This window comes from Anolis sagrei, chromosome 2 (assembly GCF_037176765.1).
Source record: "Anolis sagrei isolate rAnoSag1 chromosome 2, rAnoSag1.mat, whole genome shotgun sequence".
Classification (NCBI taxonomy): Eukaryota; Metazoa; Chordata; class Lepidosauria; order Squamata; family Dactyloidae; genus Anolis; species Anolis sagrei.
In genome coordinates this window covers 270349989-270375947 of record NC_090022.1, presented here as the reverse complement: position 1 = coordinate 270375947, position 25959 = coordinate 270349989, and the positions used below count along the sequence as shown (strand labels likewise).

Sequence of the window (25959 nt, the reverse complement as noted above, 5' to 3'; positions counted from 1 at the left end):
TTCATACATTCCATAAATGCTAGGTGTATGTTTCTATTCTGATGAGGAATTTCATTTTCTTCTGCCTAGAATGTCTAGTTCAGGCATGGGCCAACTTCGCCCCTCTAAGTGTTTTGGACTTCAACTCCCACAATTCCTCACAGCCTCAGGTCCCTTCCTTTTCCCCCTCAGCTGCTTAAGCGGCTGAGGGGGAAAAGGAAGGGACCCGAGGCTGTTGGGAGTTGTGGGAGTTGAAGTCCAAAACACTTAGAGGGGCGAAGTTGACCCATGCCTAGTCTACTTACATCTCCCACTCCATCTTTGCTCCATCCTTACACACATGCAGATCTAATACCATATACCTTTTGTGCACTATATTTCAGGATGCATTTGAAAAAGTCTATATAACAAAAAAAGTTCTGTGAAAACTGTGCAATTCTGATTGCTTAATTAACACAATGTTCCAGGAATAGCCCTCCCTTTCTGAATCACAGCCTTGTCAGGATGTGATTCGTCAGCTCTCTGGACACTTACCAGGGTGAAAATGCATTTGTCCTTCTCTCTATTTTTAACAGCTTGAAAAAAGAAAGGGCTACATATAGATCCAATTCCATTATTGTTATTAGCAGGGTTTAGGTTATTACATGGAAAATGAGAGCACTGCTGCAAATTGATGGTTTATGATAATCCAGAAAAAGGACATGCAGGAAAACATAATTGATTGATTCTAGCACTAGCTCCCAGCCTCCCGCATCATTAGCTATGTTGGTTGAATCTGCTATGACTTTTTTAAAAAATCCACAAATTGCCCATCCACGGATTAGAAACATGTTCAAGCAAGATTTGCTATTACAAAATTAGTTCTCTGTGATTTAATGAGTAACTTATTTATTATTTATTTCCAACACTTCCACCCCGTCCTTCTCAACCCCTGAAGGGGGACTCAGGGTAGCTCACAATGGCAGCAATTTGATGGTGACAGCATTCAACAGATTACGTACAACATTATACAAAAGATAAAACATTAGATTAAAATATATTTGGTAAACTTTTGGAATAACTAGAGGTTGGAAGCATTACTTTTTTTGTCTATATGTTTTGAGTTGGTTGTCAGGGCAACCCCATGGATTTCATAGGGTTTTCTAAGGCAAAGAATACTCAGAGGTGGTTTTGCAAGTTCCTTCTCCAGAAATACAGCTTGGCATTCATTGGTAATATCCCATCCAAGTATTAACAAGGGCTGATGCTGCTTAGCTGCCAAGGCCAGATGGGATCTAGCCCCATATATAAATTATATATGACTAAAATATCGAGTTATTGTGGCTGCTTTCTTGTGAGATCCATTCCTTCCCTGTTGACATAATGGTATTGTCCTGTTTGAATTCCTTCTCTTATAACATTTGTGTTAGGATTAAGGTGAACAGTAAGTTATCCCAGTAGACTCAGAAAGTATGAAAGGACATAGCACAGTGCTGGGGAGTGGGTGAAGTTCCACTGCTGTTGTGTGCCCTCAAGTTGATGTTGACTTATGACAACCCTATCATATGGTTTTCTTGGGGAAAAAATTCACCAGTTCACAACTCCCTTCCTTTGAGACTGAGCGACTGATTTGCACCAGATCACCAGTGGGTATCCATTCAAACCCTTGTCAGTCAAAGTCTAAGCCCAACATTCAAACCACTACAACGTTCACTGGAGGAAAGGATATTAGAAGCAAAGATGAATATAATAAATAAATAAATAAATAAATAAATAAATAAATAAAAACTTAATTTGTATTCCACCCTATCTCCCCAAAGGGACTCAGGGCAGACTGCAACATAACAATGGCAAACATTCAATGCCTACATAAAACACATGATACTAACATAAAATCCCAAGAAACCCCCACATATAAAAGCAGCATCAAAACCTAACATGAAATTTAAAACCTAATACCAGTAAATTAAACCTGGCATCAATAAATTAAGCGACACACAGACAGATAAAATATTATAATAACATAAATCTAAACAAAACATACACATTAGTGTACAGCAGCCAGCAAGGGCTCACAAAACGGTGCAGGCTAGTCATGTAGTCAAATGAAGTCATTGGGCTAGTGTGAACCAAGAAGCCCAAAGACAAATATTTCTCAACCAGAGGCCCAGCAATGATCTCTCAACCATCTAATCCTCCTCCTCTCCATATGCTAGTGACCAAAAGTAGGTCTTCAGGTGTTTTTTAAAGGAGAGAGGGAGGGGCAGCTTTATTTCTTTAGAGAGGGAGTTCCAGAGGTGGGGGGTGACCACAGAGAAGGCCCTGTCTCTTGTTCCTACCAGCCATGCTTGGGATGGGGGTGGAACCAAGAGCAGGGCCCCCTCTGATGACCGTAGTGCCCGGGCAAGCTTGGAGAAGATAATGACAATGGGGAAAAGGAAAGGAAAAAGGAAGAGGGCCCAACCAAGGGTAAGATGGAGGGATGATATCCTTGAAGTGACTGGCTTGACTTTGAAGGAGCTGGGGGTAGCCATAGCTGACAGGGAGCTCTGGCTTGGGCTGGTCTTTGAGGTCATGAAGCGTCAGATGCGAATAAACAACAACAACAAAACATACAAAGAGCTTTCAAAGTCTCTTTCAACTACACCCTTGGACTAACAGATAACAACTAGTCAATGCCTTCTCCCACTTTGTAAGAAAGAAAACAATTCTACTAATTAGCATTACCTCCCCCCACACCCTCCTGACACTATTAAGGGGCAGCCTGTGTTTCTTTTCATTGGTCTTAACTAATTTTATTCCAGGATAAAACTTCCAGGACTTATTTGCGTCAAACAGATTGGCTACACAACAGCTCAACCGTGTGGCTGACCTGAAAACGACAGGCACACATTCACTTGGGGAAACTGGCAGTCCCTCTCTCATGAATCAATGGCAAATCACTTTCACATAAGCAGTCTGTACTGTTATTGAGTATGTAAATCACAAAATACAGATGGAAGAGGATTTCCGTTTATTTTGAAGAAGAATTTACCAAAATTCCCAATTTCTTCATTTTCAAGATGGAAAGGGCTATTTATTTTTTAAAAAAACAAAGTTGGAGAAACTAAGGGCACATCTACAATGTAGAATTAATACATGTTTTGGATTGACTACAATATTTTGTTATATGACGGTACCACAAATTTTATATTAAAAGAATTTAGCTTTTGAAGCAAGCAGTATGAAAAGATAGCAGAAACTGTACTTAGTATTCGGTGTTCAATTGGTCATGCAAGCTGTTTTATTTTTGAAGATTAGGAAGAAATTGAGTACTTGATGCACTTTGTTTTTTAAAGGGTGTCTTCTGAAGATGCCAGCCACAGACGCAAGTGAAACATCAGGAGAAAATGCTGCTAGAACACAGCCATGTAACCCAGAAACCACAGAACACCCCAGTGATTCTAGCTGTGAAAGCCTTTGACAATGTCCATATTAATAGAAGACGAGGTCATACCCTTGGACAAGGAAAATAATTGGGTGGCAGAGCACCTGCTTTTTAGGCAAAAGGTTTCTAGTTCAATTTTGAACATCTCCAGGTAGGATTGGGAAGAACGCATGTCCAAAACCTCAGAAAACTGTTATACATTGCTGTAGACCCATGTTTCTCAACCTGGGGGTTGGGACCTCTGAGGGGTCATGAGGGTGTGTCACAGGGGTCACTAAAATCCATCAGAAAACACAGTATTTAATCATGGTGGTTCTGTGTGCCAAGTTTGGTTCAATTCCATCGTTGATGGAGTTCAGAATGCTCTTTGATTGTAGGTTAACGATAAATCCCAACTATTTATTTATTTCTTTAACACATTTGTATACCACCTTTCTCAGCCCAGAGGCAACTCAGGGTGGTTCATAGCCAGGTTTTAAACTTTTTATGGAATGTCAGAAGGGAGGAGCCGATCCTATATCCATGGGAAGGGCTTTCCACAGACAAGGGGCCACCGTTGAGAAGGCCCTGTCTCTTGTCCCATCCAACCGCATCTGCAAAGGAAGCGAGACCGAGAGGAGGGCCTCCCCAGAAGATCTTAAGAGTCCTAGATGGTTCATAAGGAGATATACATTTGGACAGGTAAGCTGGGCGGGAACAGTTTAGGGCTTTATAGGCTAAAGCCAGCACTTTGAATTGTGCCCTGTAGCAAACTGGCAGCCAGTGGAGCTGGCGTAAGAGAGGAGTTGTGTGCTCCCTGGGCGCTGCTCCCATTAGCAACTACAACTCCCAAATGACAGATCAATCCCACCAGTATTCTGATTTGGGCGTATTGGGTATTTGTGCCAAATTTGGTCCAGTGAATTAAAATACAACCTGCATATCAGATATTTACATTACGATTCATATCAGTAGCAAAATTACAGTTATGAAGTAGTAAGGAAAATAATTTTACGGTTGGGGGTCACCACAACATGAGGAACTGTATTAAGGAATCGTGGCATTAGGAAGATTGGGAACCACTGCTGTAGACCCACTACATGCTATTCTTAAGGCTTAGCTTGATGGACCAACGGCAGTGTTCAGCAACTTGGTAAGAGTCTGGTGTAGAGACCTGGTTTATCTATGCCTCCTATTACTTCCAGTGAAACAGGAAGCTATTGCACATAGAATCACAGAATCAAAGAGTTGGAAGAGACCTCATGGGCCATCCAATGAAAGGAAAAAGGAATATTGCATTCAAAGCACCCCTGATAGATTGCCATCCAGCCTCTGTTTAAAAGCTTCCAAAGAAGGAGCCTCCACCACACTCCGGGGCAGAGAGTTCCACTGCTGAACGGCTCTCACAGTCAGGAAGTTCTTCCTCATGTTCAGATGGAATCTCTTTTCTTGTAGTTTGAAGCCATTTTTCCGCGTCCTAGTCTCCAGGGAAGCAGAAAACAAGCTTGCTCCCTCCTCCCTGTGGCTTCCTCTCACATATTTATACATGGCTATCATATCACATTTAGCATTCAAATCTGTACCAGCCTAGGAACTGGTTAAAAAATGTTTTAAAAAATCAATTAAATTGGCCCACCTTTTAAAGAATAGAAGAGAGGAAATTATATCTGGCACTGGATGAAACAAAACTCTGTTATTTGCAATGTGAAACATGAGCTGTGTGCTTCATATATCTCCCACAAGGGGAGTAGAAAATCTGATCAAAATCCATTGCTTTTAGAGGAGAATTAAGCACATATTGAGCTCTTTTCCACTTGAATTATTGGGATCTGTCCCTGTATTATAGTTTTATCATACAGAAGTAGTTCATCAACAATTCTTATGGCCTAATACAGAATTCCAAAATGGTGAAATATACATTATTTTAAAAGAAGAAGAAGAAGAAAAGGAGGAGGCCTCTTAGACAAATTCCCACATTTACCACACAACTTCACAGTGTTACTTTACCCTTGAAAGCACATAATCTCTAAGCTTTAGCTGTTTTTGGACTTTGTAATTGGTTAATACATTAAGTACCCTGAAAAATTAATCTGCCAGCTGATCAGTAGTCAACATTTGAGACAGAGTTTTAAATAAGTTATCATTTTGATTTAAAGCCATCTGACACAAATTTATTTTTTTTAATGTTGCCAAAATAGATTTTTATGTAATGGCAAAAAAAATACAGAATACTTACCCAGATTCTGCTTGCTCTCGCACTCTCTCTCTCTCATATGAACACAGCTTGGGAACTCTTCAAAATGTGTGTGGTTTCACAAAGTTCCTGGCATTTAGTAGTGTCAACATAAGATTGATACAAGTTCTGCATGGTACGTAAGTGGGCAGGGATCCATACCCCAACACAGTAAGTCACATCTTATCTTTGGATTAGAGTCATGTAAACAGTATCCAGTTTGACGGGATTCATAAGAAAACCAGGACTTGTTTGCAGTTAGGGATGGGAGAACTTTCTAGTGCTTTAAGGAAGCCATAATAAAAGATAAATATATTGGCAAGCCACAAAGCAAAACACTTTAATTTCCACAACAATGCATACTGGTATCTAGCTTATTTGAAGTCCACTGAACTAGGAAATGCAATTGAGTACACGTGCAGCATTGCAAAAATGTGATATGCAGCCCTCCACATTCTAGAGGTCTAGCCTAGCAGATACTTGTGGACAAACCTTCACATGACCATCTTCTAGGACAACCAGGGTGTGTTCAAGCTCTGGATGTTTTATGGCCCACAAGATGTTTCAACCTTTCCCCAATTCTGTTTTAACTATACTGGCCCGACTATTACGGCCCTTTTGTTTGTTTTACTGTTTCTTTAGAAAGTCAGAATAAAACAAATTTATAACACAGTGTCATTCCCAGTTGTGAGTAACTCTATTACTCATTTCCACCACAAATCAAAGAAACCTCCCGTGTCCTGAACCAGTGCTTGACAGCTGTGACAAACTGGATGAGGGCTAACAAAGTGAAACTTAGCCCAGAGCTCCTTCTGGTCAGTTGTAAAGCTGATTGGGGTATAGGGTGGCAACCTGTGCTCGATGGGGTTACACTCCTCCTGAGGACACAGGTCCACAGTCTGGGGGTCCTCCTGGACTCAGTGCTGATGCTTGAAGCTCAGGTTTTGGTGGTGGCCAGGAGGATCTTCACACAATACTTATGTACCAGCTGTGGTCCACATCTCAGTTACATCCCATATGGATTATTGCAATGCACTCTATGTAGGGATGCCACTGAAGATGGTCTGGAAGCTTCAATTGGTACAAAGATCAGCAGCCAGGCTGCTTACAGCCCTTACATACAACCCTTCTCTTAAAATAGCTCCACTGGCTGCCAATTTGCTACCAGGCCCAATTCAAAGTGCAAGTTATTACCTATAAAGCTCTATACAGCTCAGGTCCTGCCTATTTATGTGACCCCCATCAATCCCTATGAAACTGCCCAAACTTTAAGATTAGCTGGGGAGGCCCTCTTCTTGATCCCACCTCCCTCACAAGTCAGTGGGGACGAAGGAGAGGGTTGGCCCCCTGACTCTGGAATGCTCTCCACAAGTAAATAAGACAAGCACCCACCTTGCTAACCTTTAGGAATGAGCTAAAGATTTAAGCAAGCCTTTGAGAATGGCTAGACTTTATTGACAGGACTTGGAATGACCATGAGATCCTTAATCATAACTCCTGGATAGTTCAATAATAGGAATGGCTGGCTTAAACGGTGATAAATAATTACATTGTTTTTACAGGACAAATAGCTTTTAATCTCTTATTTATTCATACTTCATGGTATTTTAAATTGTACTAAATGATAATTGTTTTTGTTTTTGTTGTTTATCATGTATTGCTAATATTTCTGCATTTTTGCTTGTTGTAAGCCATCCCGAGTCCCTTCAGGGAGAGGGGGCGGGGTATAAATAAAATTTATTATTATTGTTATTATTATCATCATTATTATTATTCTTGTTGTTGCTACTGGGAGTATAAACCAGAACACAAGAATTTTCCCTGCAGCAGTTCAATGAACCGCATACTAGTTAAATGCAACATGGAAAGATCCACATGGCAGACATCTGAGAACAAGACTGGATTTTGGCTTTAACCTCTTAGGATTTATACCCTAGCTCATCAAAAGGCACAAGAAACAAGTCATGAGTTTTCACCAAGGAATAATTATTCTGCACTGGAGACACTATACCTATGGATATACTTTGTGCCCTTCACCCAACCTATATGAGCTCATTCATTTGTTAACCAAAGCTACAGCTGTCATAATACCATCTAGGAAGGGAAAACATGTTATTATAAGATGGAAGTTTTCTAAGCATAAAATGAACAAGATTGTCAGGGCCTTATCAGTATTACAAAGAAGTCTACACACAATGTAACACCTTGTGGTTTAAGGAAATGATCCATCTCAACTTCGTGCAATTGCAATACTATTTGACTGCCCAGGAAAATTGAATGCAGTAGCTAGCTACAGTACATTTAGGTTGTCCTTCCATATCAGTGTTAAGAAAATATGTTCCTATGAAGTAGGAAAATTGTGGGCTAGGACCTATCTGTTAGGGAAATAAGAAGGTAGGTGTGTGAACTGCAGTGGAAAGAGGAAGTAATTTTAAAATTGCCTTCTAGCATCACTGACTTAACCACAATTAGGATTCTTTCTCAAACACACACACACAGATACCAATCCAATACAATATGTATTCCTCCAAGATGGCATATAATATTCATCATGTGTATGATATATTCTGCTGGAGAGCTGGCACCTTGCAGCCAAGTGAACATTTTTGAGCACCTGATTAAGACCTACAATATCAAAATATATCACTGAATATTAAAGTTAGTATAGCCCATGCTACTGTATTTCCAATTTCAGTGTACAGGCAGTCTTCGAGTTACAAACATCTGATTTACAAATGACTAATAGTTACAAATGGGGATGGGACAACAGGAAGTGAGAGAAATCTACTCCTCGGAAGGGAAATTCACTCCTGAAAGAGTTATCATGGGAGAAAGGTATCTCTATTGAAGCTTTATCATCAATCCTTGTTTCCACAAGCCAATTTTTTCAAAATCCAGTTATCACAGGGACAGAAGGTGGGGTGATGTCTTCTGAACTGGGGCACAGACAGAAAACAAACATCACAAGTAATGTTAACTGTTCCCCATGCTATCCAAAGTGTCTGTGTGTGTGTGTTTATATTTGAGTGGAGCTAAACTTTAAAATGTACCTGTTCTGGCTTACAAACAAACTAAAGAACAAACCTACAGAACCCATCTTGTTCATAACTTGGGGATTACCTGTATAGTTGCAAAAGCTGGACAGTGAAGAAAGCTAATAAAAATTGGCTCAGTTGAAACATGGCAGTGGAGAAGAGTTTGGCGAATACTGTGGACCACTAAAGAGACAAATAAATGAATACTAGAGCAAACTGAGCTTGATGTTTTTTAAGAAGGCAAGATGACTAAACTGAGGTTGTGGTACTTTGGCCATATCATGAGACAGAATGACTCAATAGGAAAAAAAATACTATCTGGAGGATAGTAGGAAAAGAGGAAAACCACTTTTCAGGTGGATAGACTGAAGATTGGGTGACTTGGAGGTCTCTCATTCATAGGGTCACCATAAGTCAAAGTCAACTCGAATGCAGCTAACAGTGAACAACAAAAGACCTACACTCCTAAAGCAGTCCCATTCTCGAAGCCATTATCCCTCTGATCCTGCTGAGGTTTTTCTTTGCTGCTGATAGCTGTTCTTTCTCACCTTCCAAGCATGCAAGGAGCTACAAGAGGACACAGACCAATTTGCATGATTCTTCTGGTTAGCAACTCAGAAAGTAAGAAGTGGAAAAAGAATAGGTAGTAAAGATTGATGTGAAAAGAGTGGATCACTTTCTGCAAGGGGGATCATTGGAAGCATCTTGTGCCAGCACCCCTTACCCCAAAAATTCTGAGTCTGACACCAGAAGAAACATTTTCGAGAACACCTGACACAGATGAAATGGTAACAGAAGAGCGCATTTAGATACCAATTTTGCGTGTCTTCAAAGTGGGAAACTTCACAGTCTTAGGAGTTAAATAGGAAAACTGTCATTACTTGTGATGCTTTTTCACAGTGAAGGAGGGGTGGCTTTGTATTGCTGTGTGGCCTTGTTAGTGCTGTCATTCGCTGCTGCTTTTCAGTAACACAGCAAACACAACACCCTAGCAAAGGTGATAAAGCCAATCTGGAGGTACATTTTATTGCCATCCTTCCTAGGAGCAGTAAGCTTAAAGATCTAGAATGAGTTATACATTCAGGCACTCCTTTCTACTTGTCTCTCTTTCTAGGAAGTAAGAATGCAGCTAAATTATTAATTAAGATAAATGTGTTAATGATAAAAATCAGTTTTGGGGGCATGGTCCATTCTGAGGAGTGCAGCAATTTTGGACAGTCTGGGTCCTCCACAAACATTACCACCATACCTATCAGTGCTATTTCAACCAGTGTTTGTCATTTCAAGGTGAGTGTCCATGTTGCTTGGGGTGGAGCTCCCTCAAAACACAATTTTTGGGCTATGTTATGGCTTGTGATGAAGTCCCTCTGAAAGCCAGATTATTAAAACATGTAGTTGAACCATGCATTGCTTGTAAGTTTTTCCACTGTTTCCTAACCAATCCTTTCACTTGCCTTTTATTTTTCCCTTTCCTGTTGCAGCAACACAACAGAATGGGAGCAACATAGCAAATAGTTATGGAACAACTCAGCAAAGAGTTGTTTCTGTGGTTACCACATCTGCTTCCAGGACTGACTAGTGGCTTCCATATGAATGCAGATTCCATTCTGGTTTTTGTTCAAACTCCAAAGGAGCTGTCCAAGATCATGACCCCTACATCAAAATAAATCTGGATACCCTCCAAAGGGTTTAATGTTAAAACATGTTTGAAATTGGCAATGGAATGACACCAGCATATTTACCTACTAGGTCTCTGTGAGGAGAATATTCCATAGCCAAGGTGCCAGCCACAGCATAGAAGACAATTTTTCAGGTCCTATCACACTATATTGCCTCCACCAGTGCAACGCTGAGCCACCTAGTTGGTGCCACCACCAGCCATGGCCCACTTCTTGGGGAATTTTCCAGGTTTTCCATAGATTTCTAGGTTACCAACTAACAACACTAACTTACTGAAACTTGCATAGCTGCAGAAATTGTTTTCTAAATTGCATAGTGTTTGAACAACTCAGAAAGCATTCTCAAACAATCACAGATGAGGGAAATGATACCAATAAGTTACATATAATGTAGAAGAATCTGAAACTTTGTGTTTATTTCTCAAACAAGTAGCAGGTGCTGGCTCACAAATGTGTGGCAAAACAAAGAGACATGAACACTAAACAGAACAAACTGAAAACTGTTTCTCTTTAGAGGAATTATGTGTTGCTCTAGTGTTGGAATATGAAACACCAAAACAGTAGTTCTGAAATGCATTGGGACACTGAAAAGACGGAGTGGCAGGCTTTCTGTAATCTCATAATAATCACAACACCTGGTGAAATGAAATGCAGTTTGGCCTCCAAGATGGAAATGAAGAATAGAAGGAACTACGACTTCTGGAATATATGGTGACTGCAAGATGAATGAGATTTCCCACATATTCAGGGTTTCTTTGAGCCTGGCCTTGAGGCTGGCTTGGGCAGTTCAGTACCCCTTCAGCCTCTCCTAAATTGCATAGTGGGTTGTTGTGTGTTTCCCAGGGAGTATGGCCATGTTCCAGAAGCATTCTCTCCTGACGTTTCTCTCCTAGCATTCTTGAAAATCTACCAAATATGAGAGAGATGTGAACAAGGAACTCCTCATTGTTGAACTGCTTGGTCAGCTGAGGAATGCCACTTGGCCTAAATCAAAGTATGAAAGCTGAGCAAAACACCAGTCGTTTACATACCCTTCAATCGTTCAGATAAAAATTGAACATTAGAATATGGTCAATGTGGTAAATGTTATTGCTGAAGAAGAATACACAAATTGAAGGGAGTTTCGGCCGTTTTCTATGGCTTGGGTCTAATGGAAAAGGCAAGCGTATCTGCCCCTCCTTTCTGTATGTATGTATTTAACAGTGCTAGGATGCAGTGACAGCATTTAAAAGATTACAGGCATCATAAATACATTTAATTTATCTTGTACAGAAATTGTGTAAATGTATGGTGATCATTCATTGTGCTGAATTTAGGACAGCTTCTCATTTTATGGGAATGGATACAGAATTTTGACATTGTAAGTGCACCATTCAACTGTCATAAACAAAAAAATATTTGTGCCATTTATTTGCATTTCCTGCTTCTCCTGAACTATATTTTCCATACTGATTTGCATTACTGCTCTTTTAACTTCACCGGGATGAATTTCCTGGAGATTTAATATCAATTACCACACTTCTACAAGCCATCATGATGCACCAACAAACCAAAAGATCAAACTTAAGCTAATCATGGCTGATATAGTAGAGCCAGGGAACTGTGGCCCACATGATATTTTGGCCCACAGCTCCCATCAGCTTTAAAATAGCCAATGATGTGGCTCATGAGCATCACAAACTATACATCCCTGTTCAGCAGTTCCTTAAGGATTTCATTTTCACAGAGGGATGGGTGCATATATAGGGGCATATAGGGCTTTTCAAAGGCTTATTTAAATAAATGACCCGTCAGGTGTTCCAAGCTTTGCTTAATGAAAGGAGAGCTAAAAACAACCATGGTACTTCTTGCACCCTTTATCAGTGGCAGTTTCTCTGTATTGGTCAGTATTATATTGCAATGGTTCATTTACAAATCTGCCTCAGTATAGTAATAGAGTAATCAGTTACTGGTGCCTTATCAAATGCTTTTAAAAGGCTAGTTTAATACTAGTTTTTGCATGATTTCAAAATGTTTGCAATTGATTATGTTTATTTGTGCTGTTACAATTGTTTGTTCCAGTGCCCTGTTTCCAGCACAGCATGTGTTTATTTTTTTTTCCTTTACTGCACATGTCAGTTTTATGTTTGAACAAACCAAAACTGCAACCCAAAAGGGAGGATGTGATTTTAAGGGAGGACTATTATACAATGAGATAACACATATGTTAAATATATGTGTTATACATATTTATATTACCCTGATGTATATCACTTCACACCAGCAGTAAGTGAAGCACAGCTGCGACAAGGCTGTTTTATGGTCCTTGAGCCTTGCAGGCTCCCTGGAGCATTCTTTATTTTTTACAAATGAGGTGGCATACAAATGAGAGTCGAGTGCAACTGTTTCCCTTTTAAATAATCTTGCAGGCAGGTTAGAGCAGTGGATTGCACTTTGAACATTTGAAAAACTGGGGATTTAAAAAAACCCCACAGGGAATAAGGAGGAAACACATCTCCATCTGCCCAGTGGATGGCAGCTTTTATTTTGGAAAAAGCCCAATGTGTTTCAGTCTCTATATATTTCAATGGCCTTTAGAATCACATTAAAACAGTCATCCATTGAGCACTTGGAGACATGTCTCCTTTTTTTCTTTTTTGACAGTGGAATCTATTGACACTTTCCAGTTTTCGTGTCCTTTGTTTTTTGGTTTCCAAAATTCAGCTGTAAAATTTGGGAGATGGGGGTATTTGTGCAACTTGTGCAGTTCCTGGAAGTCTCCAGGTGTTTATGCTTACAGTTACAGGGAATGGTATGTGCTACTTTGATCTTAATCTGGAGGACAAAATTCTCACTCAAAATATACTTTCCATTGTTTCTGATATCGTGACTGGATTTCCATGCTATCTGTTTTTGGTATAGCTAAAAATAGGGAAGAGCCATCAGATTTCTATTAGCTCTTATATTGATATGTCCAACTACTAAACAATGAAATGACCTTGGTAGCCAGGCTCAAAATATGTTTGTATTAAAATCACTGTGTGAAAATACGACAGAAACAGGAACAAAAAAAAAACCCAAGCACATAACACATTCTGCATATTACATCTAAACCAAAGATATCCATTCTAGCCATGTACAAAAATTCTGGCATCTGTATTAGATTAAAAAAAACATTATTAGGGTCACCAAAAAAGTACAAGCTTTCCAGATTAGGTGAATAACCTTATTAGGCCAAGCAAAAAAGAACACATTTTCTAATCCAGTAAGTTGTTACCGAAACAGCTTCTTTACATCTAATGAGGTGATGGAGGATCTAAGGTGATTGTAAAGTCACGGCAAATGCATAGACATATGGTATTATCTTCATCCCACTTCTCTGAGGTTGAAAAGTTTCCCATTTTTATTCTCTTTCACGGTTACAGGCTAATGACATATTGTAATTTTTTTGTATTTACAAATATATAGGCTAAACATGGGTGGAATTGTCACACTACTAGACAATAATAGCATTATAGTGTTATTGTATTATTGGACTTTAACTTCCATGATGGCATCCTATAGAATTCTGGAGATTGCCCTTCTGTAAACTGTAAATAAGAGGAAATACTACCCAAATAGTTTGAGTGGAACTGCAGTGCCATTTCCAATGGCTTAAGCATGAGAATCTGGAAGAACAGAATTCAAATCCCTGCTTGGCCATGGAAAGATCAAGTCTCACTCTCTTTCTACTTCAGAGAAAGTCAATGGTAAACCTCATCTGAACAAATCTGGTCAAGGAAACCCATGGTTTCAGAAATGACTTGAAGACACCCAATTACATGAAGTAGCCATCCCCTGCCATGCGTTGCTGTGGCCCACCTGGGGGTTCTGTGTGGGAGGTTTGGCCCAATTCTATCGTTGGTGGGGTTCGGAATGCTCTGTGATTGTAGGTGAACTATAAATCCCAGCAAACACAACTCCCAAATGTCAAATTTCTATTTTCCCCAAACTCCACCAGTGTTCACATTTGGGCATATTAAGATTTCGTGTAGAGTTTGGTCCAGATCCATCATTATTTGAGTCCACAGTGATCTCTGGATGTAGGTGAACTACAACTCCAAAACCAAAGGACACTGCCCACCAAACCCTTCTAGTATTTTCTGTTGGTCATGGGAGAACCGTGCGCCAAGTTTGGTTCAATTCCATCGTTGGTGGGGTTCAGAATGCTCTGTGATTGTAGGTGAACTATAAATCCCAGCAACTACAACTCCCAAACGACAAAATCATTTTTTCGAGTGAAGGACATACATTGGGTTGTTAGGTGCATTGTGTCCAAATTTGGTGTCAATTCGTCCAGTGGTTTTTGAGTCCTGTTAATCCCACAAACGAACATTACATTTTTATTTATATAGATTATGCAGTGTGAAAGAGCTGTAGACAGAGCTAGGGAAGGGGCAGCCAACCTTCCAAATTTCTATTGGCTTCCAGAGCCCCAAACACTTTCCATCTATCTTTTGAAATCTCTGTGTTTTTTCTGAAGTCAAACCACAGACTATATCTCACCCTACCGTCAGACAAAATGATGCTTCAAGACAGTATTTTGGGTGCTATCATGCAGACTGTTAGGTGGTAGTGATGGGAATGTACAGAATGCTTGCCAGTTTTCCTCTCAGCAGCACCCCATTGAGCATTGTGATTTTTAAAAATAGATGTGGTCCCTTCAATCACTGCAGTAACCAAACAACATGTGCAAGTACTTCTGAATTTATGATGGACTGATGATTATTAATAATTGCAGCACTTTTTTGTTCAGATTGATGGTGCTATTAATACATCTGCAGCAGGACAGAGCTAGCACCTATTAATGAGCAAGTACAAACCTCTGTGGCTGAGTATACCAATTAACATTTCTACATTTCCCCTTTTTACTGAGTTTGGAAGTAAAAGTGATTAAAAGAAAATTCCTCTTGGAACATTGCTTCGGGAACTCGTTTGTTGGCAGCCTGGCCATGTGGGGCTATTCATTTTCCATTTAAAGCTTAAAATTAAAATTAGAGGTACCATAACTTGGTACTTATGTGCTGCTTGTTAAAGAAGGTGCAACGTTCATGAGAAAGCATTATAATTTTAAACTAAGACTAAATTGCTATAGGGTTTTGGACAATGTTTCAAAACTTGCTTTTGTATTTTTGCTTCCCTGATCAGTCCAGTTGCTTCCTCTTCCTTGTTTCTAGAATCAATTTATGCTGTGGCTCAGCAAAGATTTCTCTGCTACCAAACAATTTGTGCTGGGGAAACAATCCATTAGCTTTGGAGGGGAACAGTATCTTTCCCACCAGCCAGGCTCCTGCCTCTCCCTCCATCCATCTCACTCCCTCCTGAGACAAGGTACTCTGTCATTTCAGCAGCTTTTTCAGTGATCAACACTCAGGTAGGACTGAGCTGAAATTTATTCTCATCCCATCCCAAAAGCTAAAAACACTGCTTTCCTGGATCCCCCAAAACTGTGGGGTAATTTCATCCCTTTCTCACATAGGAATATTAATTGAACTGGCTTTCAACAATGCCACTCTGGATAGGGAAAAGAATGTGATATGTAAAGGTGGATATGACCTAATATATTGAAATATTATCATAAGAAGAAAAAACCCTGACTGCGGCTCCTTTCCCTCCTTTCCCTTACCACAGCGTTTCTCAACCTCTACATTTCCCTGGGGGTCAGGACCCCTGTGGAGTCACCAAAGACCATCAGAAAACAGTATTTTGTGGGACGTTTGGCCCAATTTTATCATTGGTGAGGTTCAGAATGCTGTTTGATTATAGGTAAACTATAAATCCCAGCAACTACAATTCCCAAATGTCAAGCCCTATTTTTCCCAAATTACACCAGTGTTCACATTTGGGCTTATTGAGTATTTGTGTCAAATTCGGCCCACATCAATTATTGTCTGAGTCCACAGTTCTCTCTAGATGTAGGTGAACTACAACCCTAAAACCCAAGGTCAATACCCACCCCTTCCAGGATTTGGTCATGGGAGTTCTGTGTGCCAAGTTTGGTTCAATTCCATTGTTGGTGGAGTTCAGGATGCTCTTTGCTTGTAAGTTGACTATAAATTCCAGCAACTACAACTCCCAAATGACAAAATCAATCCCCTCCAACCCCACCAGTATTCAAATTTGGGCACATTGGGTATTTATGCCAAATTTGGTCCAGTGAATGAAAATGCATACTGCATATCAGATATTTACATTAGGTATACTTTCCAGGACTTTGTATTGATAAGTGAAACTGCAGGGAATAATGAACCCTATTGAACAAATGATGTCTAATGGAGACATACCACAGAGTTGCCCACAGGACCTAGAAAATGCCTAGAGAGGGCAACATTGTCACGCCTGGTATGACATATGGGGGGGGGGAGCTTACTGTATTAGTATTATGTACTAAATTCTATTAATTATTGTTAGCCTTGGCTAGAGCAGAGGACTAAATCAACTGGATTTATTTCTCAACTATTTGTTCAGTGGGTCTACTCTATTTGGAGTGAATTAACAAAATTCACAATGACCAGCCTGCCAGTCCTTAGCTCCTCCTCCACAAACTCTAGAAACAGTTTTGGAATCTATGGCAACAGGAACAGCTGGGCCAGATCATCTAAGGACCTCATCACGTTACAAAATTTCAGTGTCCTAGGATGCTTCCAGGATGCTTGGAGGACAGAACCTGCCAGAGCCCATCAGACAACAGAGAACGCTATCCAGAGAACAGAGGAGGCTTCCCGTGTACTCAATAACAACAATGGGGCAACTGCAAGGGAGGTAAGGGGGTGATGTGGGCGATGTACGGCATGGGGCAACAACAAGTTCCCCTGCTGTCTGCCAGATTCACCACTATGCCTGGCAAATTCCTCCATTTTGCCCACTCTTTGAACTTCAATGTGATGAGGTCATTAGAGACAGTAAAATCAGTGTGGACAATAGTTACAGCACAGCACAGGACTGGGAGTTAGAGGACACATATTCAATTCATCACAAAAAGCCTTGAATCTCGCTGAGCAATCTTGAAATGGTTATATACAAGCTATTCTGTTTAACAGAAGGAGAAGATCTGGGTCTACTACATGAACTCTATATGTAACCAATCGCGCTAATTTACTGTCTTCAATGGATAATATACATTTTTGCTGTAATTATAACAGACCGTTTTTGCTGTTTGGTTGGTTGGTTAGGTTTTTTCCCCCTAGTCTTTGTGTTGCACTTGTAACCTTAATAAATATTATTTTAAAAATTAACAAAGGATATTTTCCATTTTCCCAAACTTTGAAAATTTACATGACCACTATGTTGTTTAATATTTGATAAAAACATCCACACCTCCCCAATTTGTTGAGTCAAAATGAAGTTGAGAATTTCTGGAGGTTCTTTGCATTCAGCTATAAATTCAAGGCAAGGGTGCAGGAAGAGTATAGGACCCAATACTTTTCCAAACATGACTAAGGATATCCCACAATAGTTTGTCCCTGTTGCATCTGATGGGACAAAATTGGTAAATGGTACATACTCCAACCCTGTTGCCTTAGTAACCATGATCTGTTGGTCGATCCAATAGTAGACAAATCAGCCTCCAACAGAACTGCCTCAGGCTCAGATCAATTATCAAAAGCCAACTAGATTTTCCTTTCCATTCCACACAGTTAATTCTTCCATCGCTGACACAGTCAAAGTTTCCTTTGCTAGTTATTTTCGCAGAGAACTGGTAGCATTTGTTAAATCCTGGACACCTCAGTCAAGCCTATGGCACCACATAGGCTTTGCTGAAATACCCATGATTTAATAAATGCTATCCGTTCTTGATTAAAATAACTGCCTTGCTGCAATTCTATGATGCAAATTTTTGTTCTTTTGATGCTATGATTAGGTTTTCAAAAATAAACTGAGTAACAGCAAGAAGTTTAAAATGCTATATTTTGCACAGAAAAAAATCATTTGTGGATGGATTACATCAAGACCTAGTTTGCACTTGTTTAGTTGAGCAAAGCCAAGGCTCACAGGGTCAATGTGTCAGGGCTTCCTTATTAGCAGAGATAGTAACATTATTTGCCACTTCCTTGGAATTCCCTCTTTTTTCTAAGCTTCACTAAAATTCTCTTCACAGCTGGAAAAAATGATTTCCCAATTAATTAGAATATTTTTTTCAAACTAAAGTAATTGAGCTAACACCATTGCTATGCAAGATACCTACAGTTAGTTTGACCTTGAATAGACAGTTGGAATCCTTCAGAGTTACAGAAGGTTTGTTCTTGAAGGAACAGAAGACTAACAGAAGTCAGAGATTACATTGTATGAACACAGCTTCCTGGATAGTTTAGGGGGTGTTGGTATTTTCCTCCTTGCGTGACATGTCTATGTACAACCTTGCCAGGTGTCCCAGATTTTAAGGGACAGTCCCTTATTTATATCAAATGCCCTGTGTCCTGGGCCAGGACATCAATTGTCCCTTATTTCTGCTGGCTGGCAGGTGGAATCACCCTCTTTGTGGGGCTGGAGGTCCCCAGAATCATATTTTTCACTGCGAGGGGCAGAAGAGGAGTTCAGGTTGGGGGGGAGGAATGAGGGCCTCCCTTCCCACTTGCAAAAGCCTCTGATACAACTGTAACTCCTTACCTGCCCCCCAGAACCGCTTCAGACGTCCTGGTCGCAGGCCATGAAGGGAATTAAAGGTCAGAACTAGTCAATGAATCTGAACTTCACCTTGTCAAATTCTAGATTCTCAAATCCACTTCTCTAATTTACATATTATGCAAATTATTTAATAATGCTTGTTCTGATTTGCATTTTATTTTATTGTACCCCTTATTTTCGCTTTCAGCACCTGGCAACCCTATCTATGAGACTGTTATGATGAATGCCTGGACTTCAAAATTTATCATTGTACTGCCCCCGGTGGCGCAGTGGGTTAAAGCGCTGAGCTACTGAGCTTGTTGATTGAAAGGTCGCAGGTTCGATTCTGGGGAGCGGCGTGAGCTTCCGCTGTCAGCCCTAGCTTCTGCCAACCTAGCAGTTCGAAAACATGCAAATGTGAGTAGATCCATAGGTACCGCTCCGGTGGGAAGGTAACGGCGCTCCATGCAGTCATGCTGGCCACATGACCTTGGAGGTGTCTACGGACAACGCTGGCTCTTCGGCTTAGAAATGGAGATGAGCACCACACCCCAGAGTCAGACATGACTGGACTTAATATCAGGGGACTACCTACCTACCTACCTACTATAAGTAGACTATATGCAGAAGTACCTAGAAACAGAAGATTTTTCTACCACAGCACATTGAGTTCTGCCTTCATCTCTCAGCCTTGGAATGAGCAGTAAGGGGCATTGTTATGATGAAAAATGCTTGTTCAGGTATTATAACAATATACACATCATATCCATTGTTGCTTTGATTGCATAAATTTTGGAAAATGGGTCAATGCACAAAAGTAGTAGTAGTAGTAATAATAATAATAATAATCATAATAATGCTGCAAGAAAATTGCACAAACGGACTACAAACAGAGGCACAACTCTGTGGCCGAAATGATTCATTGGAACTTATTTCACAAGTACCACCTGCCAGTAGTAAAGAACTGATGGGATCATAAACCTGTAAAAGTAGCAAAAAATGAACAGGCAAAAATACTGTGAGACTTTTGAATCCAGACTGACAAAGTTTTGGAACACAATACACCAGACATCACAATTGTGGAAAAGAAAAAAGTTTGGCTTATTGATGTTGCCATACCAGGTGACAGTCGCGTTGAGGAAAAACAACAGGAAAAACTCAGCCGTTATTAGGACCTCAAAATCAAACTGCAAAGGCTCCAGCATAAACCAGTAAAGATGGTCCCAGTGGTCATCAGCACACTGGGTGCTATACCAAAAGATCTCAGCCAGCATTTGGAAACAATAAACATTGACAAAAATCACGTTCTGTCAACTGCAAAAGGCTACCTTACTTGGATCTGCGTGCATCATTCGAAAATACATCACACAGACCTAGACACTTGGGAAGTGTTCGATTTGTGATTTTGTGATATGAAATCCAGCATATAGATGTCATTTGTTGTGTCATACTGCGGTTTTGTGTCAGTAAAATAGTAATAATAATAATAATAATAATAATAATAAATAACAACAACAATAACAACCAACAACTTTCTTTTTGTACCCCATCTCCCCAAAGGCATAAACAAGGCATAAAATAAACACACAATACAATACAAAATAAAACTAAAAGCAAATAAAACAAAGTTTAAGCTCAAAAACAGTGTCCCTAACCTATGATGAGAACTGTCGTAAAACATATCCAACTGCAAACAGGAGCAGGGAATAGGATAGTGCAAATTTTAGCTAATGAACTACAGCATGAGATAAAAGTGCAGTGCTGTGGCATTAAATTGCAGACCATTGGGACTAGACATTCTCAAAGGCTTGTCCAAACATCCAAGTCTTCAATTCCTTCCAGAAGGAGGACAATGTGGGGGCCCGCCTGATCTCGCTAGGGAGGGTGTTCCAAAGCCAGAGGCAACCACAGAGAAGGCCCTCTCCCTCATTCCCACCAACTGCACAGATCTTAATGGTCATGCAGGAACATAGGGGGGCATGAGGTCACAAAGATAGGCAGGGCCCAAGCTGTTTAGGGCTTTGTAGGTGATGACCTGAACTTTGAATTGGGACCAGAAACTTATTGGCAACCAGTGAAGCTGTTTTAATAGGGGCATTGTCCACTCCCTATAATTAGCTCCAGTTAGCAACCTGGCTGCCAATCCTGGATGCAGTTTCCAGACCATCTTCAAAGGCAGCCTCATTGCAGTAATCCAACCTGGATGTAACTAAGGCGTGGACCACCATGGCCAAGTCAGGCTTCTCGAGGTATGGTCACAGGGACATACTAAGGGCAGAACCAAAATTCTCTCTTCTTTCCTTTTCACCTCTTATTGAACATCAGAACGTATGTTGCTTATGGCCAGAAAGATACTTTCCACATAGTTAGTTTTGTGCAATAAACTAATGTTGTAAAAAAGAATTTAAAAGCAAGATGTAACAAAGGTTCTCAAGTACAGTCAGCCCTCCACATCCCCCGATGAAAGTGAAAAATGTGTGTTTTTAACTCAAGAGAACACTTTTCTAGGAATGTTTAAGTCTTCCAGCATGACTCTATGGCCCACTAGTAGTTGACATAAAATTGTACTAGAGGTTTCTAGAGAGAACATTTGTAATCAAATCTTTAAATAATCAAATCCACGAAAGTCAAAACCATGTATGTGGAGAAACAACTGTAATGGCACATGCCTTGTCGAGCAGAAATGCACTCCCTTGGGCTGCTAGGCATGTCATGAGTTCCTCTCTCCAAGCAACATGTCATTTGCCTTTGAAAAAAAAGAAAATTGATCTATATATCCTATTTGCAAGTAGTAAATGCTGTACCTTTGTGGCAGGAAAAACAAGTACCTTGCCTGAAAAAAGAAATGTCTGTCCTCAATTTTTCAGGTTTAAATACCACTGAGTAGAGTTTGCAGACTTCTTTCCGGTGCATTTAAATCTTGAGTAGGTTTGAATGTAAATAAAAGCACTATAGGCAGTCCCCAAATTATGAACAAGATAGGTTCTGTAGGTTTGTTGTAAAGTTGAATTTGATTGTTTGTCAGAACAGGTACATTTTTAAAATGTAATTCCAGCCAAAAAGACATATTCTTTAGCTTTGGATAGCATAGAATAGCTAACATCCTTGTGGTGTTTGTTTTGCTGTCTGTGCCCCTGTTCAGGAGATTTCACCTCACTTTCTGTCCCTGTGATAACTGGGTTTTGAAAAAATCGGCTTGTTGTGGAAACAAGGACTGGGGATAAAGCTTCAGTAGAGATACCTGTTCCCCATGAGAACTCTTTCTGGAAGGAGTGAATTTCCCTTCCAAGGGGCAGATTTTTCTCACTCTTGTTGTCTCACTCTTGTTCTTAACTGTGAGTCATTTCTAAGTTGGATGTTTGTAACTCGGGGACTGCCTGTACTTACAGGTGGGAGAGGAGACCAAATTGAAAATATAGAATAAAAAAGTATCTGACAGTGTTTTTATTACACTGAAAAGAAACAGTTGCTCAGCACTCCTTTGGCCAGAGCTCCAAACATTCCTTTTTAGAGAAATAGATATAATAACATGCTGTAGCAATCCCTACCTGATGGGATCCAGAGCATCATCTTACTACTTCTCAGTTGTAGTGGTTTCAGCAAGTCATAATTATTTATTTTATTTAAAGTATTTATATCCCACTATTCAGCTAGAAAGACTCTCAAAATGGCTTATGAATTATTAGTTTGACAGTTCCTGGCCCTTTGGCTTACAGTTTAAATAAAATACTGCACAGGCCTTGGCAGAATGGAGCTGTGCCTGCCTCTTTTTCTCTCCCCTCCAAGGCCAAGGCAGGGGCAGCTGGCAAGGAGGGAAGGCCTTTTATCTGCTTCTGGGCCTAGGCATCATCCCACTGGTGATCAGTTTTGGTGGCTGCAGCATAACATTATACCTATTCATTTGGAAACTTCTTTGTCCTTGGTCAACTGCAACACTTTTGTAAACCAAAATTAACATTTATGCTGAATCATCCAAATTAATGTGTGTTAGCTTTTTTCTATTTAAAGCTGAAAGCTTAGAGAGTAAGGAAATCTCACCAGTATTTTATTTTTGTGTCTGGCCATCTTGACACGATGAGAAAGTCCATCAAGCATTCTGGAATCCTCTCAAGAGATCTGGCTTCTATCATAAGAACAAGGCACTAAGTTTTCCTCCTTTATATTTTGCAATTTGGGCAAAGCATGCTTGAGACAAAACTAGAGGGTTTTGTGAAGGTATTTCATCCAATTCACCAATACCCCAATATGTTCTGTCATTCCAGGGCTTACTTGTAACCCTCCTTCACTCTTGTACCCATTCTAACAGGTACGACCTTGGCAGCTGGCAGTTCATTTTCCTCCCCACATTATGAAAAGCCTGAAAGGATGATCAACCCCTTTTCCCAGCATCATCAGGTGTAAGCACTTCCTATTATCCATTATTATAAACCATATGCAAAAGTATAGAAGGCATGTGCAAAGCAAGCAAGGCAGTGCCTACTCTGGCACTAATAGAATAATACAATTGTTGAAAAAAGAAGAGAAGCTGCTCTATCAGCTTCCTGAAAATCCCGTATTTATGTGAATCTAAGACACACCTTTTTGACCATACCAAAATTGGAGTGCACATTACATTTGCTTAATATGGTAAAGTGTGGGTGAGCAGGTCAAGCACAGGTGAAACAGCAGGAGCGTGCCAGTCTCCCTGCCTGCCCCAAGTCACCATGGCTTCGTCCTCCTCCTCTGCTCACCTGGCCCCACCACCTCACCAGAACCAGGGCCACCCCCACCAGCTCCACATCGCCTTGGCCCTCCTGGGCTGGCACAGACAGGGAGGGGATAGCACCCATCAGGCAGGGCCCAGTTGAGGCTGGTGAAAGGAAGGGGGTTCACCAGCAGCAGAAGGAGGTGGCCTTGGCTCTGGTGAGTGGAGTCAAGGGGGGCGGGCCTTGTGAGCGGAGGAGGAGGAGACATATGCTCCCACTGCCTCTCCTATGCACACATCTTGGGGCACAAGGCATCTTGAAGCAGGTGAAAACTGAGGCCCTGAGGTGTGTCTCAGGAGGCAAAAGAGCAGAGCAGGGCCGGCTCTGCTCTTTTTGCCTCTGCTCTCCGTCTTCCTACCAGGGATGGGTGGACCCACACTCTGTGGAATTCTGGAACCAGTTCAAGGCCACCTTCTGTAGATAATGTAATCACAATCCTGGCCTCAAACCTGTGCCAGAAATAGCAGTATAATGATCCACACAGTCACACAAGTTTCTATCAAACCAATTCTGAACCAACCTAGGTGGTCAATGAGGATGAGCTCATAGGGTGTCATGGAAGGGCATAAAGTTATTGATTACATCATCTTTGTTGTATTTCTGTTAACAAGGGTGTGGAAAAGTGCTTGTGGGATTTATTACTTTTTGTACCAAAATGATGAGGATGGGCTTGGATAAGATGCAAATTTCTTGGGAGAATAGGACCCATTTGTTTTTCTCTTGACCATGGCCCTTTGTCTCTTGAACTGTTTCCATCCTGCCTAGTCCTCATACAATTTTTGCAGCATTAACAATTGGGATCATGCTGAGAGCTGAAGTCAACTAGTCTTCTAAATCATCTTTTGGTTGTCATTTCTTTCCTTAGAAACACTCTGGTGAATCTTCAAAATAAGAAGCTCAAGTCTGAATTATGTGCAGACAGAGACTGGTAGTCTATTTATTTCAGACATTAATATTCCAGTATAAATGTACAAAGTACTCAGTGACCTTAGTTGATTCTGACTCATCAAAACAAACAGACTCTGCTTTATATTCAAATGTTCGTCATTCATTGTCTGTTAATCTTCCTTTTGGCCTTCATCTTCCCATGCCTCGTGGCACTTTCTGCCTTTTGCAATGTATCCACAATCCATGAGATTGCGATATGGATGCTTAGTGCCAACTAAGACTAAGAATTCATTCAAAGACACTCTATTTCCCAAACATATCTACTGTTTGCGGTGCACCACTGGTATAAGAGTGATAAAATCATAAAAGCAGGAGACTTTCTGAACCTGATTTCCCTCACATTCACAATGTCTTATTCTGCCAGCATCCACACTTTCATTTTCACTTGGCAATTAAGGCAAGCTTTCTCAAAAGCTCGTATCACTACACCAAGACTTCTAGGCTTCTTGGCAACCTTTAGTAAACTTCAACTTGTCTGAAATCTCCAAATACAAGCACAGCTATTACGTTTTATATGTTTGCTAAGAGAAAAATAGCAGTATAATGGCAGTGCATTAAGCCAATGCAGTAGCCAGGAAAAGTGAGAAATAGTCTTACAGGAAACCTAGAATAAATATTATGCCACATGAAAATTATCCAAGTTATTGCAATGATTTGTAACTTTTGCTCACTTCCTATTCTTTACTTTTAGAAAACTCATATAATAGATGCTCATTACTACAGACAACCCACCAGTAGGCTAAGTAATGCCAAATCACAGGTTTCAGACCTCCATAACCAAAATGGTATTTTTAAAAGGACAGTAAGAATTACTGAGCATTACAAAATCACTGATGCTGTTTGTCTTTACAATTCAGTAAAAGGTAGTCATTGTGGTGCCTGTCTGAAACTATCATTTTATGATGTTCTGTACAAAGCCTTGCAGTAGTTATCTTGCTTTGTATTGCATTAGGTTTCTCATAGTAAAAAAAAAAGTTTGATCTCAGAATTATCCTTGTCAAAATAAATCCTTATATAACCATTCCTCAGTAGACAACTGTGTTATGACACTTTCCCCCTTGGTCTTTGGCTTGCTTCAGCTGCTGCAAATTGAACTCAAAATTACAAACGTGGTTTACACTCAATTAACAAAAGGGGAAACAGACAAGGGGACAGAATCCCACCCTTCCAGTGGTCTCAAGCAATAGTGAACTGCTGTAGCATATCTTAGCTTGTGTGTTCTTCCTCATTAATAACCTTGACCATGTTGACCACATCTGCATAATATTGGAAAGTATGGCAATAAAATTGCTAGATCAGAAGCACTTAATGCCCTATGATTTCAGAGCTCAAC

At 40.3% G+C, this 25959-nt stretch overlaps 1 protein-coding gene across 1 annotated transcript in view; it reads right to left on the bottom strand.

Moving 5' to 3' along the window:
- Positions 1-25959, bottom strand: part of PDE4D (phosphodiesterase 4D) — an 806167-nt gene that overhangs the window by 758653 nt on the left and 21555 nt on the right. The gene's annotated exons all lie outside the window — the stretch shown is intronic.